Consider the following 16,313-nt stretch of genomic DNA (forward strand, 5'->3'; position numbering starts at 1 on the left):
TGTGTGATTGCATTCCTCTAGCATTCTTCTCTGTGTTTTTTAAACAACCATTAAAGGAAAGCTTTGTGGAGCAAGGAGAACTGTTTAAATGAGCGTTTGTTTAGATCTTTGGAGCCATGGTGCTGAAAGGGAATTTGAAGTGTTATGAAGTAGTTAAATAAATGCTATAGCAAGAGCTAATGTTGCCTATTATAACTGCCTGTGTAGTATGCCTTGCAGCTTCCTTTGAGGCTGACATTCACATATGGCCTTTGCCTAAATATATGTGGGGTTTTATGTAAAGGTAAACTATTTTAATACAGTTTTCCTGCTCTAAGCCTTTTTTTTTTTTTTTGTGAATAGTTCTCCAGTAACTATAGTTAGCAATAGAAATTTGTCAGGGAGGTAAACCCCATGCAAAAATATACTTGAGGTTTCCAGTGAAAAATAGCTGCAGCTGGGACAGGGAGAAGGTTTAAAATCAGATTTTGAATGATTAACAATAAAATGGGGCAGTCAATATTTTTACAATATTCATAAAAAGGCAGCATTACTGAGGCTTACAACCAAACAGATTATCTAACAGCACAGTAAGAGTCTGTGCATCTCACTGTGAGAGCAAGGAGACATGCCTCCTTCTGTAGCACCTCCTTCGCTTTTAATGGAGGGTGTCTGTCCTCTGTGTATTGAACAAGATGCATAATGAAAGACAAAAGAGTGTCTGTCATGACAGTTTTTTCTGGTTTGAGGTGACAATGCAGCAGCCATCTCTTGTTTTGTTTGCTTTTTCTTCATCATTATAAAACATTAGATGTGATTTTTTTTTTCTGTCTTTCTTTCTTAAATTCATTTAAAATTAATGTGATGGATTGGGAAAAAAAAAATCTTTACTCCCCGAACTGACTCCAATATGAATAATAGATACAGCTGGACAAAGAGGCAAGAATTTCAGCCCTCAGTCAGGCAAAATGGTTAGATAAGTATACTATTTAATATCTACTTAGTATGACGAACTTGACCCTTGGTTTGCTTCCAAAGCTGGCTGGTGGGAATCTCACAAGTCATCAGTAATTATCTTGTTGAATTTGCAGAAGATGGGTGAATGCCAGGTACTTAAAGAAGGAAAACAAAGTGCCCATATTTCTGAAAAAAAAAGGAGGAAAATGAGCCAGAGACTTGCAACGGTGTCAGCTTAGTTTCAATTTCAGAAAAAATGTAGGGAAATTCATCAGCAAGCCAGCTAATTTTAAGCAACAAGCACTAAAAAAAAAAAAAAAAAAGGAAACATGGATGATTAGTCTGGCAAGTCTTTCTTTTGCCAAATCTAATTGCCTTATGTGGCATGTAACACTGTGATAGAAGGGAAGCACAAGATGTCATATCTTGGCTTCTAGTAGTGTTTTGAATGACATGTTCATCATCAAACTAGGGGAACCACAAGAGCGTGAGAGCAAAGATAGATGGAAAACTATTGTTAAACCTTAGTTATTCATGAGCCACTGCCAAAATGAAAGGGTATCCTGAGCAGACTCTCTGAAGTCTGGTAATATTTAATATTTTCTTTACTGTTCTAGATGACTGGACAGGGTATTCAAATTAAATAGGCAGACAACACCAAAAGGGACTAGACAACACTAAACAGGGACCAGCCACTCTTCTGAATGCAAGATTTAGAGCTCAAAATGTTCTTGACACTTTTATATGAAAAAGTATGATTCAGGGACAAATATAGGGTCTTCCATTTAGGAGAAAATAGCTATTTAAGTACATACAAGAGAATTGCAAAACAGTAGCATTTGGTTATTTTCGACTCATATTCTATCTGATCTGTAACTTCAGGTTGCTGCAATAGCCGACTGGAAGGCAGAGACAAATGTTGAGCCTATGCATCACGTGAAGTGCATCTCCTGCTATATGTGGTAGTGACATGGTCATAGCTCAGGTTCTTCTGGTTTTCAGCTTCATATTTCTGACCAGTTATCAGAAGATTAGAGGAGTAAATAATCAGAGACTTGAGGAAGGTTGGCTCTGAGGAAAGATGAACAGCTATTTAGCCCAAAGAACAAAGCAACACATGAGGGGCAGAAGTCTTTAAATATGTAAAAAGCAGCTTCAGAGGGACAAGGAATCACCTTTTCTCTGTGGTCAGAAGGGAGAGGACAAGTAATGAGATTAAATGCCAAGAGGACATATGCCTGAGTGACATAAAGGAATGTTTCTAAGGGTGAAAGTCAGAACCAGTTGTTTGAGAAAGTTGCGGAGACCCCTTTGAACTAACTCATGGGACAGCCCCCTGCCAGGGGTGACAGGCTGATCCTCCTTGGGCAGGAGGAGGGACTATAACCCCTATGATTTAGGCAGACCCTTTAGGACTGTTAATAACCATTAATCCCTGCCTGGCCCATCCTGAGGGATATACCTGCTCCGTGCTCCCCTCCTGGAGCCTGTGCTCTGCCCAGGAATGGGCAGCTGGCTGGTGGTGGGTCTCAGAAGGGCAACTCAGCCAGGCATACCAACACTGCAGCTTGGGCATCATTTTTATTCAGCATGCTTCACTTCAGACAAGCTTTTAGCTGGTTAAACTTTGTATATGCTCTTAATGTGCCTTCTCCTTTTTCTTTACTCCTATTTATTCAGCTGCTTAAATCAAGTTCTTGGGGTTCTTCCATTCTTAAGATAAACAGCACTTATTGCTTTCTGACTTCAATAGCCAAGCTAATAAAAATCCAGTTGGTAGACTTAATTTTTTTAAGCTTTTATGAACTGAAACAGGAAAGCAGACAGGTTTATGCTGATGCACAGTCATTGGTGGCATACAAACATAACTTGTATCACATCCTGCCAGATGATGCTTTATTGTTGTTATTGTCATTTATTGTTTAGACTAACAGGAAGTGCTGCCACTGTTTGTTTAAAATCAAATTAAGTAATTCTGCATTGATCTGGAAGAAAACTCTTCAGAAGAAAACAGTGACATTTGCAGCAACAGTGAACAACTTTAAAGCTATGCTAATAACGTAGCAGCCTAGACTATGCCACTTTCGATGAATCTGCTGTTATTTAGTTACACTGTTTTACTGTGGTATACATACAGAAACTATTATGGAGCTTATAAGGAAGCTCTAAAGTATCATTAAAAAGAAAACTCTGAAGTATTATCATATATATCTACTCATATCTAAAAGAAGAAAAAATGTATATTATTACCAGAAGCTTAAACTCTAGCAGCTGTATAACTTCTTACATACACAGAAGTAGATAGCATATGGCTTAGAGTGATAATTCTCAGAAACCATCACCTTTTCACACCATGAATACAAACCTAAGCTCAGAAGTAACATTTCTGGTATGAGAATCTCTCATTCAGCCCGCTCTTTATTGCCCTTTCTACATCGTGAGAAGAACCTGGAGGACATTTGCTCTTTGCGTGCAGTCTCCAAATGAATCTTCTTTGTAATCCTCACGTTACACCAGAACTTTGCCCCAAACAAGAAAAGTTTAGTGGGGCTGGGGTAGCCTTGGCTATCCTGCTGTCTGGACGTGTGGGTGGTTTGACTTTAATCTGAGAGAAGAGGACTGCTCCACCCATTTTAATATGGGATTTAGGGAGTCTGAAGGAGTAGAGAGAGGAAGAGAGGAACAAGATGTCTACCATGGCAAAGCCACAAGCCCCAATCTCCTTCATAGTCAGAAAAGCATTAGCAGCTCCGCATTGTCAAGTGCCAGAGGGTTTCAGAGTTACAGCAGGCGACTGCAGAGCATGTTTAATATTATGTGAAATTTGATTTTCTAGCATTACCATGCACCTTCAAGAAATGAGTCCTTTAGCCTGTAGTCAATGTACCTGTGTCTTTTTAAACCTTTGGAGACTGCAAGGTCTTTAGGGGAGAAATTTTATCTCCTTGGTAAAATATCCTGCATGTTTTCACATATGATTAAAAAAAATAATAACATGGCCAAAGGACTTCAGTGCTTTCGCAGTTGGTCACATTTAGAATAGCTAAGTTTTATCTGGCATAGTTCAAAGCAGAATTTAATCCACATTTCACATGCTTGTTCTGGGAAAGGCTACTTAAGGGTTATTGCAGAAAAGTATAGTTATGATCCTAGTTGTCACACAGGAAAAAAAGAGGCACTACAGACCTTCTGGCTGTTGAAGACAAGTAACATTGCAAGGGAGACCAAAACACTCATGATAGTGGAGAGGGCAATAGGTGCAAGGTTCAGTCTCTAGCAGCCTCTGGTGGCTATTCAAATATAGATTTTTTTTTTTTTTAAGTTAATGGTTATGCAAAAATTCCTTATTTGACTTGTTTTGCAATTTTGATTTCATGTATTAATACGAACAATTAATGTGTTGTGAAAAAAAAATTACTCTGCTTATTGTAGTCTTTGGTTACTTCTGGAAGTCTTCATTGCTTTGTTGGAAGCTTTTTAATAGAAAAGGTCACCTAAATATATTGGTTAAACTAGCATTATCTAGGTTAGAGATAGTCATGGTAAATGACTAATTACAAAGGCTAATTTAAATAGTTTTGAACATGGACATTTTTGGGTTTACTATTAGCGATGTAAGCTATATCAATGCACTGCTTTATAAATGAATAGCCCTGCCTTTTTCTTTTAATTTTATTGAATAATACTGTTTCATAATAGCAATAAAACACTACAGACGGTAGATTCCTAGAGGACTATTCATCAGCTTTATGTCTCGTGTGACTCCTGGAAAATGCAGTATTTTTTTGTTGGGCTGTATTTCTTAATCATTACAGCTGTCACCCATCGCAACTGCTATAGTTAAGGCTGCAAATCACTAAGCATTGCAGCTCCCTGTTTTCACAGACTTATGATTTTCCAGCACAGACTCCTTTTGGTAGTCAAATGTTCCACGTTTGGTCTATGCAAGGAGAAGTGAGTGTCTGGAAACAGAACAGCACCCCATTAAGCTATTTTATTCATAGGAAAAGGCCTAAGAGAAGGTTATAACACTCTTTTGTGCACGTAAACTGACCCAAGTGTTCAGGCACATTATTGCTTGCACAAAACTCTGCCTAGGAGTCCTGTGTACTTCCCCAATACATTGACACTGCTGCACTGCCCATTTCAAGGGAAATTAGAAAGCTGGAAGTCTGTTCACCACTAAAATCATGCCTTTCAGTATCTTGAAACGTCATTAAGATCCCACCTTCATTGGGATACATGCAGGGTTGGGTCAAGACAGAGTGTAGGCTCAGTCACATCCTTTTCATCTTTTAGCCCTAAAACCTCAACATAACACGTGGTCTAAGTCCTCTGTCCTCTAAAAGAGCTGTCTGTCACTCCTCCATACATAGTGAATTTGTTCTGCTTCTGTTTCCTTCCCAGATATAGGGAGTGTCCTAGGTGTTGTTGACTAAGTTAACCTGACCCCCAAGTTAGGTTTTTATAGCACGTTATTTCATTGAAAATCTCTCCCTAAAAGTCTATCAGATGACTCATAAAACAAGGTTTTATGTTCTTCCTAGCATTATCTTCTGATTTGGATTTGCTTTTTATTTCCTTCCAAGGACAGGGTATTTTTTAAAGTGGTCAGGTATTTCAAACTGACATTTTTCACATTCGCAGCTCACTGAACAGTAAATTCTTCAGACAATCTTAAAAATACTTGTTTGTAAAGCAGTAAAAGTTAAAGAACATGCCATTGCATTTGCATAGAAGAAAACCATGTAATGTTTTAAATAGGAACTATAAATACAGGTATACCTGTTGATACCTGTTGTTAAAAATTCTGCTAGCATAGATCATATGGTCAAAAAATCATTATTATAACAAGGTAGGAAAATGAGACCTCTGCCACATGGAGCTATAGAGCATCAAGCTCCAAGGTATTAACACCTTTCTATAACATGGGCCAAGAAGAATCCCAATTATGCATGGCATGAGGGTCATTTCTCAGTCATTTCACAAGACTGTAACACCAGACAGAAACAACCCTTAGCATCCCACCTTAGAAGAAAATAGACCTGTCTGGTTTTAGCTTGGAAGAGTTAAACCTACAGCTATCACAGAATCACAGAATGTTAGGGATTGGAAGGGACCTCAAAAGATCATCTAGTCCAATCCCCTGCCAGGGCAGGAACACGTAGGTGAGGTTACACAGGAAGGCGTCCAGGCGGGTTTTGAATGTCTCCAGAGAAGGAGACTCCACAACCTCCCTGGGCAGCCTGTTCCAGTGCTCTGGCACCCTCACTGAGAAGAAGTTTCTTCTCAAATTTAAGTGGAACCTCTTGTGTTCCAGCTTGAACCCATTACCCCTTGTCTTACTGTTGGTCATCACCGAGAAGAGCCTGGCTCCATCCTCGTGACACCCACCCTTTATATATTTATAAACATTGATGAGGTCACCCCTCAGTCTCCTCTTCTCCAAGCTAAAGAGACCCAGCTCCCTCAGCCTTTCCTCATGAGGGAGATGCTCCACTCCCTTAATCATCTTTGTGGCCCTACACTGGACTCTCTCCAGCAGTTCCCTGTCCTTCTTGAACTGAGGGGCCCAGAACTGGACACAATATTCCAGATGAGGTCTCACCAGGGCAGAGTAGAGGGGGAGGAGAACCTCTCTCAACCTACTAACCACCCCCCTTCTAATACACCCCAGGATGCCATTGGCCTTCTTGGCCACAAGGGCACAGTGCTGGCTCATGGTCATCCTGCTGTCCACCAGGACCCTCAGGTCCCTTTCCCCTACACTGCTCTCTAATAGGTCATTCCCCAACCTATACTGGAACCTGGGGTTGTTCCTGCCCAGATGCAAGACTCTACATTTTCCCTTGTTATATTTCATTATATTTTTCCCCACGCAACTCTCCAGCCCTGTCCAGGTCTCGCTGGATGGCAGCACAGCCTTCTGGCGTGTCAGCCACTCCTCCCAGCTTGGTGTCATCAGCAAACTTGCTGATAGTACACTCAATTCCCTCATCCAAGTCATTGATGAATATATTGAATAGTATTGGTCCCAGAACTGACCCTTGAGGCACTCCGCTAGATACAGGCCTCCAACCAGACTCCGCCCCATTGACCACGACTCTCTGGCTTCTCTCCTTCAGCCAGTTTGCAGTCCACCTCACTACCCGATCATCCAGTCCACACTTCCTCAATTTTGCCATGAGGATGCTGTGGGAGACGGTGTCAAATGCTTTGCTGAAGTCAAGGTAGACCACATCCACTGCTCTGCCATCGTCAATCCACCTTGTTATGTCTTCATAAAAGGCTATGAGGTTGGTCAAACACGACTTCCCCTTGGTGAAGCCATGTTGACTGCCCCTGATGACGCTCTTATCCTTGATATGTCTTAAGATGGCACCAAGGATAAGGTGTTCCATCACTTTTCCAGGCATGAAGGTGAGGCTGACCGGTCTATAGTTGCCCGGGTCCTCCTTCTTGCTCTTTTTGAAGACTGGAGTGACATTTGCTTTCCTCCAGTCCTCAGGCACCTCTCCCGTTTCCCAAGACTTGGCAAAGATGATGGAGAGTGGTCCAGCAATGACTTCAGCCAGCTCCCTCAGCACCTGCGGGTGCATCCCATCTGGACCCATGGATTTATGGATGTCCAGATTGCTTAACTGGTTCCTAACCCAGTCCTCATCAACTAAGGCAAACTCCTCCATTGCCCTGACTTCCGCTGGGGCCTCAGGGGTACGGGGCTCCTCAGGACAGCCTCCAGCAGAGCAGACAGAGACAAAGAAGGCATTCAGTAATTCTGCCTTCTCTGTATCTTCTGTCACCAGGGCACCCACCCCACTCATCAGTGGGCCGACATTGCCTCTGGTGTTAGTTTTATCTGCCATGTATTTGAAGAAGCTCTTTCTGTTGTCCTTGACCCCTCTCGCCAGGTTTAACTCTAAGGAGGCCTTAGCTTTCCTAGTTGCCTCCCTACATCCTCTGACAACAGCTTTATATTCTTCCCAAGTGGCCAGCCCCTCCTTCCATGATTTGTAAACCCTATAAAAGCTATGTAAAGCTATGCCTACAACATGGCTGCAACCGCCTGTTGAAGGGGAAGCTTGGACTAGTATCCTGTGGCTGACATGTCGTTTATTAAAGCATATTTCATTTTTAACAACTGGTGGAGGATGAGATTTCCAGTGAGAGTCTGTAATGAGATTTACATACTCAAGGTCACCTTATGCACCCTGCAGCACTGGAGAATTAAGGGCAGTGGGTTTTGCACAGAGCGGGAGGACAGTGGCATGGCAGCAGTGGTCTGGCAGTGGAATCTGCCAGTACCATTTTGCCTCAGAGCAGGGGCGGTGGATCTTTGGGTTGGACAAAGGTCAGAGATAGCACCAACTGTGCATCTGGGAAAAAACCAACAACCACAACAATGAAACACAGAGCTAAACAAACCCAAAAAACTAGGATTTTAAGAGATACTGAAGTATTCTATTCCTGCTTACTAATTTAGGTGATATCTTATAATTGGGATATCTGGTGATCTAGCAGTCACAGCCTACAAGAAAACCGTTTACCCTACTCCTTACTTCTAGTTACACTACTTGGGTGTTATTGTTCAACATCCAATAGCTTCTTTTGTTGTTGCCTAGAGTCTGTGGAAAATAGTGCTTTGTTTCTTTAAATCATAGAAGGAAAGGTAGAGGTCACTGATTCTGTGTCCTGTTAATGGCTTGTCTGATGGAGGATGTGAAGCGACTCTTTAAACTAAGTATCTACAGAGGAGCATTCTGTTTTGAAACAGCTCAAGTGTGGTTTAAGTAAAGAGCCTAGCAATTAAATATTATAGGGCGCAACTGCTAGAACAACTAAATTAGTTTTTCTTGACATGCAAAATTTTCAGTAAAAACATGTTTATCTACTTGAAAGGTAGAAGTGTGAAAACCACTCACTGACAGCTGTGGGTGTTGTAAAGATCTATGCACAAAGGACCTGCTCTCGCAGCCTTGTCCTGCCAGCCAGTAAAATTACTGCTCACGTGAAGCAGCCCCTCCAGAGGACCGTCGCAAAAGGCCTCGCTGTGCAAGCAAATACAAGCGAGCTTGTCTACTCTCCCATCTGTTACTGAGACCTCCTGTTACTGCTGAATCATTTTCTTCTCTCAGCTTATTTAAGGTTCTTAGCTGGTGTCTTGAGAAATGGGGGTTTGCTCGCCTCTCTGGCTTTGCTTGGGGTGTGAGCGAATATTAGAAACTGGCATTTTCTATCACAGTCAAGCTGGAGGAGACAGATACAAGAAGACAAATGTGTCACGCCTTGGTTGTTGAAAGTTTGGGATGAAGAAAGAAAAGGCTGACTTTAATGAGAGTCTCACAGAAAAGCCTTCAAGGAGGGAGGGAACAGGAGCAAGACTTGAGAGCCTCCAGCCTGCTATTTTGCAGGCAGAGGGAGAGGAAAAAGAAAGCAGCAGCTGATTGAGACAGCTGAGTAAAGAAGCTAAAAGGTAAAAATAGCAGCAGGCTGTAAAGTAATCTGCTGGTGTTGGGCATGAGTGAGAAAACAGCATTAGGCTGTGCAGGGGAGCTGAGCCAGAGGAGCTGCATGGGGAAGGGGAGGCAGCTGCCAATGAGCCATCTCACTGCGAGCCATGTGGCTTTCAGAGGAGGAGTGGGCTTGGGGTTGGTTTTCTACACCCACATACAATCCTGCATCAAATTGAATATTTCTGTGAATAAGGGCCTTTTATCACTGAGACATCCGCAGCTATTTTATGTGCTTCTTTAAAAGGGACTCTGGCAGTAGTTTTCTGAAGTGCCCTCTGGAGTACAGCATGTCTACCCCGAGAAGCAGGGATGTCATCTGCCACTTTCCCATTACAGCAATTGAAATAGGCCACTTCTGAAATGGGAGGTGAAGCATGGTAGGTGCTAAACCCACTACAGTACTGTCTGTGCCATAGGGTTTGGTGTCATGGATTTTTCTGTGAATGCTTTTGTTCATTTTGTAGTGGCTGCAGTGTACAGCCATCTCTGACGAATGGCCTGCTCAACAAGTTGATGGGCCAAGGATGGATGTCTGCTTTTTGTTTATTCTTTCATGAATGCCAATGCTATTGAGGTGTGTTGCAATGAGAGTCTCAAGCTGTTTATTTACACAGTAAGAACAACATACATATTTTGTAAGGTGGCTCAAATCAGCCTTCAGAAGAGAAAAGTAGATCAGCTCAGCAGACAAACCATGATATGACCAACCAGGGTGTCATCTGTGATTGACTCCAGTTGCGACTGCTGTGAAATGGGGTGTTTGAACCAGTGATCTTAATTGTACCACACATGTTCTTGGATAAAGAGTGCTATGAAAATGCTAGGAGTACCTATTCTGTATTTTTAATGATATTTCGTCTGTATTTTTTCACTTTCACCTCATGTCCCTGAACTGCCTGATGTGAAAAAGTCAGCCCATGCCTCTTCAGAGAAAAAAAAAGTACAACCGTGGTTGCTGTTGAGCTAAAGTTTGTAATTTTAGAGCAGGGATGCAAGGCTGGAATGGGCAGGTTACTTCCTAAGCCTGCAGCCCTGCACACACACCAGCTTTGTAGCTCAGCAACCTTCCTGCTTGCTAATTCACCGCACTGTAGTTCAGATCACACCGGCTCCCTACCAGCTTCTCAAAACCCCCATCCCACCCCATGCCCTCCCTGAGCAGCACCAGTTTGGTACCAGCACTGTTACGTCTAACTTCTGTAGCCTACCCTGACACCAAGGCCTGGGTTCATGAGAGAATGTGGGTTCTTGTCCCTGGCACAACATCCAGAAATCAGAGCTGGACATTGAAATCCCCCATGAACTGCAGGGTGGAGAGATGGCTCTCAGAAAAGAGGCCCTAGCCCCATAGGCAGGGGGTGTATATTTGGGTATGCACCAAGAAAGAAAGCTTTCCCAGTGCTGCTGTATGTCCTGCATGAGTGCTGTGAATCAGGCTCAGAAGCAAAGCAGCAATGTCACCCCAGCATTGCACCTCAGCCTGCAGGTAGGGCTTGTTTAGCTACATGCACACAACTGTGCTCCTGGCTTGTCACAGCTCTGCCCACGGTTTCTGGCAGCCAGGAGGTGGGCACCAGCTTAACAGGTTCTGCTCCTTCCATGGAAACCCATCCATCCAACTCCTTTGAGAAACGGATGCATTTCTGTTCTTTTAAAAGGCAGAAGCAAAAGCTGGCTGTGGGGCCCTGCTGGGCTGTGGAGATGAACAGCTTTTTAGAGAGTATCTGTAATAGCAAAACTCACCTCAGCCAAAACAGAGCCTGAGGCATTGTGGCCAAGCAAGAGGCTAGCGCAGTGGCGTGGTCTCTTTGCACCTCCTTAAACACGAACCATGCACCACAGAGCAGAGTAGCACATTTCTCTAGTCCAGAGGTTAAAGCAGATTTCACTTCTCCTCATGATTTTTTTCACGGCTATTTAAGACCTGGGACAAGCAGCTATCTGTTTTGTTGGGCCTGCCTTTGCTATTTAGAGATCCAGCTCAGAAGTGGAGAAAACTTGCCTTGGGCTGGCTGTCAGAGTAAGGTACCCAAAGCTCTCCCCTCCTGGCCTCTGCCCAGCCGCCTTTGTAGGACAGCTGATCTACTGACGGCGTGCCTTCTGGATGGCTGCATCTGGTAGTGTGACGTCTTGCAGCAGACAATGATCAGTGACCAAGTTACCCTGAAACATTGAGTTCCGAAACCTGAAAACCTCACAGCACTGAGTGGAGAGCTCACTACACCCATGTGCTCTGTCTCATGGGCTGTGTACATAAAATAGAGAGATTTAAGTTTTATTCACGCATTGCAATAATCTCAAAAAAGAGTTCTTCATGTCTCTTACTTGTCTTTATGGAGCCATGATGTGAAATTTGAGCTCTCTCTGTTTCTTTTTAACCACGAGATGTACCAAACGCAGAGACAAGATGCCATGCTCAGAGTTTAGAGATGACTCTCTGTGGCTTCCCTGGAAAGAGTATGGCCCCAGACACCCAGTTTACCTTGATGTAATGTGACTGGTAGTCCCAGTGAACTCTTAACTGTATCATGACCTGTTGCATCAACGGTACATATGAAGTGGCTGCTCCACTGTTAAAATCTCTGTGGTCATCATGGTTTAAATTCGTAGTCTAGAAGCTTTGGCTGCACTTCAGTCCTCAAGATTTGGACTTCATTCTCTTGAGCTTTGAAAACCACAGCCTCCATGATCCTTGTTCAACCCTGCATAAAGTCTCGTGCAAAGACATTCCAAAAAAAACCCGAGCCTCAGCTGGTGTTAAATCACCAGTGCAGATAGCCCCATCTGCTTCTGAAAAACAGCTGCACGGTACAAAGCAGTGACAAGGACTTGGTGGCTGCTTCCTATCACAAATGTCCACAGGAATTCAATCACAAAAAACATTTTTCTTGTCCATAAGGCTATAATTCATTGGCTATTAATCCTTCTGGCCAGTGGTTACATGTTGAATCCTCCAGAGCCTAATTGCAGCCTGTTGCTGTCAAGCCACTGCTTGGAGAAAAAAATAAGAATGACTCCAGGCTCCCCAGGACTCTCTAAATCTGCAGGCAATAAACGAGTCTAAGGCCTTAAGTCAGACATGCTGTCAAGTCATAGGAACTATGCCATTTTTACCAACTTCCTGCAAGTCTGTCTTGACACCCAAAGGGATCCTTACAGCAGTTCTTCCTCTGCTTCACTTGTAGTTGCCACTTAAGAGAGATTGAAGTAGAAGAACCTCCAGCTGTAACTCCATTTATCTCCTTCACACCCGGGCAGTTAACTGAAATACAGGGACTTGCAGTTTTTTCTGATATGAGTAGAAATTCATTATGAAGAGAGGCATCTGTGAAATGAAATTTCTCTGAAGACAACAGGAGACAGGCTCTCAGATCCTCATGATCCCACCTGTCCCCAAGGACTCACTCCATATTGCCCTGCCAATGAAACTCTCTTAGCTGCTTTTCCTATGTTTTGCTTTTCACTCCACAGTTGCACCAGGGAAGGTTTAGATTGGATGTTAGGAAAAAAATTATTCACTGAAAGGGTTGTCAGGCATTGAAACAGGCTACCCAGGGAAGAACTTGAATCACCATCCCTGGAGGTGTTTAAAAGATGTGTAGATGTGGCACTTAGAGACATGGTTTAGTGGTGGACTTGACAGTGTTAGGTTTACAATTGGACTTGATGATCTTAAAGGTCTTTCCCAACGTAAATGATTCTATGAATCTTCATGCTTTACATTGGGTCTTCTCAGACAGCTGTGTCCTTAGCGTGAGCAACCCTTTGCACAGAGTGACAGTAATGTTGCATATAATAAGTTGAAGTTTATTACAGTTACTACATAAATGAAGGGTAATGGTTCTTCCTCTTCCCTCTTAACCGCCAGCTTTAACAGGTCCTGTAGAAACATATTTTCCCATTTGCTGTCAGGTGCTGGTCAGTCATTTGAGCTCAGCAGCTGCAGCATAGCTCACACATGTGGCAAATTAGTAAATATTGTATAAGGCCATTACTTTGGAGATAACAAGCAAAAGTATTAAGCAGTTGTTGATAGAGGAGAGTAAATTAAGGCAAAGTTAGAAAGGGTGCCTCTATAGTCTTAGCACCTATAATTTTATACCGGATATTCAGGACACTTTATTTTATAATTGAATTATATGAGGCTATGGTGGTATTTACTCTGTGTGACACTGAGAAATGAATCACTTATCAAATCCTACAGAAATCTGAGGTGCTGAATTCTGACAAAGTCCAGCATTTTCTCTCTTTCTCTCTTTCAGTGTGAAATTGTACCTGTGATCTGCACCTCTTCAGACAGAAAGTGCTGTAAGATGACTCTAGGCATGCTGACCTCTCTGGCACTAACAGCTGATGATTATCTCCACTAAGCACATTAATTAGTTGCTAGAGTAATTAACTGGAAGAGGATGTAATCAATGCCAGATGTTTTGAGGTTGTTTTTTGGATTGCAAGTGCTGCTGGGTTCCCAAACTTACAATCCTGGCTGTTTTACCCAGGCAAGACCAAATGCTTCTTCATCCAGTCACCAGTTTGTCAGCACTTGCGTATACAAGTGTATTCTTCCAGGCCAAAGCTGTGGTTGTGTGACATGACCACACTGCCACCACCACATCCATCATTTCTGGTTGAGTATGCATTAGTTTGGGGAGAGATTAAAAACTATTGGTTAACTTTCTGTTTCCTTTTGTACACCCACATTCTTCCTCCTCGGAGATGCTTCTGCCTGGGGGAAAAAGCAAAGCGATATGTCAGAGGTAGTGTCTTTACATGCTAATGTTTAGATATATGTAATATTGATGTAAAAGAGAACAGTGATGGATGGAAGGTGGTATATGTGTCAGTAACTGTGACTGGCATCTGGGGAGAAAACTGCTTCTTCAGGTTTTATTGAACATTACAAGAGTGGTGATTTCTCATTTTTAACTCATTGAAATGAGGATCATTACCTGCTCACAATTTCAACACCAGTTATTTATTTATTTTACCTTCACACTATGTTAAAAATAATACTGTCTTGGATGGTCTTGAACTCCTTTTCCAAGGCACACTTCCATACTGTGTCACAATACAGCCTTGTTAATTTTGTCCTGATATGAGTTTTAATTACCTCTCATACTTCCTGGAAGTGAACCAAATGTAGTAAAATTTTGTTGGGGAATTGAGTTCTTCTTAACCACCTGACTTTCTTTTGTCCACCAAGTGACATTACTAAATCTTTTTTTAATCACTCCTCTTCAACATTATGAGTATAGTGTTGTTTCCTTTGAGCTGGTAGTGTTATGCTTCTAACGTGCTTCAGTTCCTGGAAACTGTCCTTTCTTGCGTCCACATGGTTACAGACCTTCCTCACTGCCTTCTCCCCTAGAAATACTCTCTCAATCTATTTGTAAGGAACTGTACCACTACCACAGTTCTACACTGCAGTTAAGGGCTATTCTGCCTTTTCTACTTTACAGCCAGAATTACAGTTGTCCTCCTCTCATGGTACTGTTCCTTGGCAATATGATTTTTTTTCTTTTCTTTCCGTAAGAGATTTTAACTCTATTTGGTATTTATTCATTTTATTATTGGACAATTTCTGTGGCCGATTGTCTTTTATGCACCTCTGGGATCTGCACTGTTCCTTCCCCCAGTTTCACCATAATTTCTATTATTTTTTTACACTGTGATAGAGATACTGTCACAGCATTAACAGTCCCAGCAGATGTGTTCCTTAACACCTGCTGATTTTTTTTCTCCTATTTCTAGTTTAAATAATCCTCCATAACTTTGTCAGTTTTCTATGTCAGTTGTCTTGTCCTATCTTCTTAAAGGTAGAGCCATTCCTCATAAGCTTTCTCTTCACAAATAATTCTAGTGAGCCCTCCACATTAATATTTTCCCTCTTCATGCTGTCTTTAATTCATTAATTCAGACATTGATAATCTACCTAGCTGATTCTGTCACTGATCCTCTCTGTTAATAATCAAGTTATTTTTTTTTACATTTTTAGAAGCAATAGGAACTGCAACCAACCATCATTCTAGATGCACTAGATGATAGCTAAAGATATCCTCCCAAGAGCAAGACCACAATGCACTATCACTTATCATTAGTAAGCTAAATGCAGATTTCTTCTTTGTAATTTATTCCTATTAATACAAACCTGCAGAAGCAGTGCAGAGATAATTTGCAGCATGCTCTGAAAGTTAAGATAAGGATTATGTCAGACTATGGATTGATTATATTTAAAGCCATGGGACCCCCAGTGGTAATATCAACCAGCTGTTCCCTCTTATTTACAGCAGCACAGCTCTGCCTTAAATGCTGCTACTGATCTTGGCAGCAACAGCATCATAGTGTGGGGGTGGTGAGAAGGGGGAGACTCTCCAGGCAGCTTCATTGCAGATTTTTGCTCTCCAGGATCCAAGGTAGGAGCATGGGTGGATATCATAATCCCAGGCACCTCCTGTCAATGAACTTGAGGAGCTTGATCTCTGTGATCCGCAAGTGACTAAACAGCTCTTACAGATGTCGTACCCCCAACTAATAATATTTCTAATCTAATGTTTTTTGCGGCCTATTTGTGTCTCAGTACAGTAGCACCATGTCATCTAGCAATTAGTTTCTGTTTTGGGAGCAATCATAGCCACTGTGTTTAGATATTGTGCTCTAAGGTAAAAGAAATTTCCTTAGAAAATTTTGTACAATATATTTTCTTTATTACAAAGATTTAATTTAGTAACTGTGAACTTGCTTGTCTGTGTCTCCCCTTCACGATATTTCTATGCAATTTAGATTCAGGTTCACAAAGAGCTGTTTCATAATGATGAATAACTGAACACAAGACTCGGATCTGGACTAGGTAGCCTTTTTTGAGTT

The sequence above is a fragment of the Caloenas nicobarica genome, chromosome 1, assembly GCF_036013445.1.
Source record: "Caloenas nicobarica isolate bCalNic1 chromosome 1, bCalNic1.hap1, whole genome shotgun sequence".
Taxonomy (NCBI): Eukaryota; Metazoa; Chordata; class Aves; order Columbiformes; family Columbidae; genus Caloenas; species Caloenas nicobarica.